We start from the raw sequence: 5,493 nt of genomic DNA, 5'->3' as shown, positions 1-5,493 counted from the left end.
GTGCACGTGCTCACCCCCTTGATGGCGGTGGCGGATCAACATAAACACCACCGGGTGAGGGGATTAGGGCGGAGAGCGGGGCGGTTGGCGGGGAACACCTCCTTGGCGGTCCGTGGGAAAATAAGGTATGAAGGAGAGAGGAAGCCACGGTTGTCATCCGGGTTTAAAGGTGAGGCTCCAGGGAGGAATGTCCTGCTATGGCAGGAAACCAAGCAGGAAGGGGAGGATTCGGCATGAAAATGGAAGGGTGTGTCATGATCATGTATATAGGCATCACGTCCGTGACAAGTAGACCGACTCCTGCCTGCATCTACTGCTATTACTCCACACATCGACCGCTATCCAGCATGCATCTAGATTATTAAGTTCATAAGAACAGAGTAACACATTAGGTAAGATGACATGATGTAGAGGGATAAACTCAAGCAATATGATATAAACCCCATCTTTTTATCCTCGATGGCAACAATACAATACGTGTCGTTTCCCTTTCTGTCACTGGGATCGAGCACCGCAAGATTGAACCCCAAGCTAAGCACTTCTCCCATTGCAAGAAAGATCAATCTAGTAGGCCAAACCAAACTAATAATTCGAAGAGACTTGCAACGATAACCAATCATGCATAAAAGAATTCAGAGAAGATTCAAATATTGTTCATAGATAGACTTGATCATAAACCCACAATTCATCAGATCTCCACAAAAACACCGCAAAAAGAGTTACATCAAATTGATCTGCAAGAAGATCGAGGAGAATATTGTATTGAGATCCAAAGAGAGAGAAGAAGCCATCTAGCTACTAGCTATGGACCCGAAGGTCTGAAGTAAACTACTCACACATCATCAGAGAGACCATGAAGTTGATGTAGAGGTCCTCCATGATCGATACCCACTCCGGCAGAGCTCCAGAAAAGGCCCCAAGATGGGATCTCTTGGGTACATAAGGTTGCGGCGGTGGAAATAGGGTTTTGTGGTGCTCCTGGATGTTTTTGGGGTATATGAATATATATAGGAGGAAGAAGTAGGTCGGTGGAGCCACGAGGGGCCCACGAGGGGGGAGGGCGCGCCCAGGGGGTAGGCGCGTCCCCCTGCCTCCTGGCCGCCTCGTTGGTTGCTTGACGTCCACTCCAAGTCCTCTGGATCACGTTTGTTCCAAAAATCACGCTCCCGAAGGTTTCATTCTGTTTGGACTCTGTTTGGTATTCCTTTTCTGCGAAACACTGAAATAGGCAAAAAAAAAGCAATTTGCATTGGGCCTTGGATTAATAGGTTAGTCCTAAAAATAATATAAAAGTGTAAAATAAAGCCCATTAAACATCAAAAACAGAATATATAATAGCATGGAACAATCAAAAATTATAGATACGTTGGAGACATATCAATTATCGGTTTAGTTTGGCCTACTAGATTGATCTTTCTTGCAATGGGAGAAGTGCTTAACTTTGGGTTCAATCTTGCGGTGTCTTTTCCCAGTGACAGTAGGGGCAGCAAGGCACGTATTGTATTGTTGCCATCGAGGATAAAAAGATGGGGTTTATATCATATTGCTTGAGTTTATCCCTCTACATCATGTCATCTTGCTTAATGTGTTACTCCGTTCTTATGAACTTAATACTCTAGATGCATGTTGGATAGCGGTCGATGTGTGGAATAATAGTAGTAGATGCAGAATCGTTTCGGTCTACTTGACACGGACGTGATGCCTATATTCATAATCATTGCCTAGATATTCTCATAATTATGCCCTCTTCTATCAATTGCTCGGCAGTAATTTGTTCACCCACCGTAACATATGCTATCTTGAGAGAAGCCACTAGTGAAATCTATGGCCCCCGGGTCTATTTTATATCATATAAGTTTCTGATCTACAATTCTAGTTTCCTATTTATTTTACTTTGCAATCTTTACTTTCCAATCTATACAACAAAAATACCAAAAATATTTATCTTAATATCTTTATTAGATCTCACTTTTGCGAGTGACCGTGAAGGGATTGACAACCCCTTTATCGCATTGGTTGCAAGGTTCTTGATTGTTTGTGCAGGTACTGGGTGACTGGCGTGTTAGCTCCTACTGGACTGATACCTTGGTTCTCACAAACTGAGAGAAATACTTACGCTACTTTGCTACATCACCCTTTCCTCTTCAAGAGAAAACCAATGCATGCTCAAGAGGTAGCAATAATAAACTTTTATCATGAATAAGGAAATATAAAATAACAACTTTGTTATTGCCTCTAGGGCATATTTCCTTCAGTCTCCCACTTGCACTAAAGTCAATAATCTGGTTCACATTGTTATGTGATTAACACCCATAGTTCGCATCGCCATGTGACTAACATTCGAAGAGTTTACTAGAGTCAATAATCTAGTTCACATTGCCATGTGATTAACACTCAGAAGAGCACTAAGGTGTGATCATGTTTTGCTTGTCAGAGAGGTTTAGTCAACAGGTCTGCCACATTCAGATCCGTATGTATTTTGCAAATTTCCATGTTTACAATGCTCTGCATGGAGCTACTCTAGCTAATTGCTCCCACGTTCAATATGTATCCAGATTGAGACTTAGAGTCATCTAGATCAGTGTCAAGGCTTGGATCTACGTAACTCTTTACGACGAACTCTTTATCACCTCCATAACCGAGAAACATTTACTTAGTCATCTTTAAGGCACCTAAGGATAATTTTGACTGCTGTCCAGTGGTCCACTCCTAGATTACTCTTGTACCCTCTTTGCCAGATAAGTGGCAAGACACACATCAGGTGTGGTACACATCATGGCATATCGTATAGAACCTATGACTAAGGCATAGGGAATGACTCTCATTCTCTCTCTATCTTCTACCATGGTCGGGCTTTGGGTCCTACTCAACTTCGCACCTTATAATACAGGCAAGAACCCCTTCTTGGACTGAACCATTTTGAACTTCTTCAAATCTTATCAAAGTATGTGTCTCGTGAAAGTTTTATTAAGCGTCTTGATCTATCCCTATAGATCTTGATGCTCAATATGCAAGTAGCTTCACCGAGGTTTTTCATTGAAAAATTCTTATTTAAGTATCCTTGTACGCTACCCAGAAATTCTATATCATTTCCAATCAATAATATGTCATCCACACATAATACCAGAAATGCTATAGAGCTCCCACTCACTTTCTTGTAAATACAGGCTTCATCGTAAGTCTGTATAAAACCATATGCTTTGATCACATCATCAAAGTGTATATTCCAACTCCGAGATGATTGCACCAGTCCATAGATGGACCGCTAGAGCTTGCACACTTTGTCAGCACCTTTAGGATCGACAAAACCTTCTGGTTGCATCATATACAACTCTTCTTTAATATATCCATTAAGTAATGTAGTTTTAAGGTCCATTTGCCAGATTTCATAATCATAAAATGTGGCAATTGCTAACACGATTCGGATAGATTTAAGCATCACAACGGATGAGAAAGTCTCATCATAGTCAACTCCTTGAACTTGTCGAAAACGATTTGCGACAAGTCGAGCTTTGTAGACAGTAACATTATCATCAACGTCAGTCTTCTTCTTGAAGATCCATTTATTCTCTATGGCTTGCCGATCTTCGGGCAAGTCCACCAAAGTCCACACTTTGCTCTCATACATTGATCATATCTCAGATTTCATGGCCTCAAACCATCTGTCGGAATCTGGGCTCATCATAGCTTCTTCATAGTTCGTAAGTTCACCTTGGTCTAGTAATATGGCTTCTAGGACAAGATTACCCTACCACTCTGGTGTGGATCATGCTCTGGTCGACCTACGAGGTTCAATAGTAACTTGATCTGTAGTTTCATGATCATTATCATTTGCTTCCTCTCTAGTTGGTGTGGACATCACATGAGCAGTTTTCTCTGATGTGCTACTTTCCAATTTGAGAGAAGGTACAATTACCTCATCAAGTTCTATTTCCTCCCACTCACTTCTTTCGAGAGAAACTCCTTCTCTAGAAAGGATCCATTCTGGCAACAAAGATCTTGCCTTCGGATCTGTGGTAGAAGGTGTACCCAATGGTTTCCTCAGGGTATCCTATGAAGATGCACTTCTCCGCTTTGGGTTCGAGTTTATCAGGCTGAAGCCTTTTGACATAAGCATCACATCCCCAAACTTTTAAGAAATGACAGCTTATGTTTCTTGCCAAACCACAGTTCATATAGTGACATCTCAATGGATTTAGACAGTGCCCTATTTAACGTGAATGCGGTTGTCTCTAATGCATAACCCCAAAACGATAGTGGCAAATCGGTAAGAGACATCATAGAACGCACCATATCTAATAAAGTATGATTACAACGTTCGGACACACCATTACGTTGTGGTGTTCTAGGTGGCGTGAGTTGTGAAACTATTCCACATTTTTTATATGAAGGCCAAATTCGTAACTCAAATATTTGCCTCTGCGATCAGATCGTAGAAACTTTATTCTCTTGTTACGATGATTCTCCACTTCACTCTGAAATTCTTTGAACTTTTCAAATGTTTCAGACTTGTGTTTCATTAAGTAGATATACCCATATCTGCTTAAATCATCTGTGAAGGTCGGAAAATAATGATACCCGCTGCATGCCTCAACACTCATCGGACCCCATACATAGGTATGTATTATTTCCAATAATTCATTGGCTCACTCCATTGTTCCGGAGAACGGATATTTAGTCATCTTGCCCATGAGGCATGGTTCACAAGTATCAAATGATTCGCAGTCAAGTGATTCCAAAAGCCCATCAGCATGGAGTTTCTTCACGCGCTTTACACCAATATGACCTAAATGGAAGTGCTACAAATATGTTGCACTATCATTATCAACTTTGCATCTTTTGGCATCAATATTAGGAATATGTGTATTACTACGATCGAGATTCAATAAACCATTCACATTAGGTGTATGACCATAGAAGGTTTTATTCATGTAAACAGAACAACAATTAATTATTCTTTGACTTAAATGAATAACTGTATTGCAACAAACATGATCAAATCATATTCATGCTCAACGCAAACACCAAATAACATTTGTTTAGATTCAACACTAGTCCCTAAGGTAAAGGGAGTGTGCGATGGTGATCGTATCAACCTTGGAATCACTTCCAACACATATCGTCACCTCGCCCTTAACTAATCTTTGTTTATTGTGCAACTCATGTTTCGAGTTACTAATCTTAGCAACTAAACCGGTATCAAATACCCAGGGGCTACAATGAACACTAGTAAAGTACACGTCAATAACATGTATATCAAATATACCTTTGTTCATTTTGCCACCCTTCTTATCCGCCAAGTATTTAGGGCAGTTCCGCTTCCAGTGTCAATTTCCTTTGTGGTAGAAGCACTCAATTTCAAGCTTGGGTCCAGCTCTGGGTTTCTTCACGGGAGTGGCAACTTGCTTGCCATTCTTCTTGAAGTTCCCTTTCATTCCCTTGCCCCTTTTCTTGAAACTAGTGGTCTTGTTAACCATCAACACTTGATGCTCT

The sequence above is a fragment of the Triticum dicoccoides genome, chromosome 7A, assembly GCF_002162155.2.
Source record: "Triticum dicoccoides isolate Atlit2015 ecotype Zavitan chromosome 7A, WEW_v2.0, whole genome shotgun sequence".
NCBI classification, from domain to species: domain Eukaryota; kingdom Viridiplantae; phylum Streptophyta; class Magnoliopsida; order Poales; family Poaceae; genus Triticum; species Triticum dicoccoides.
This window is presented reverse-complemented; position numbering follows the sequence as displayed.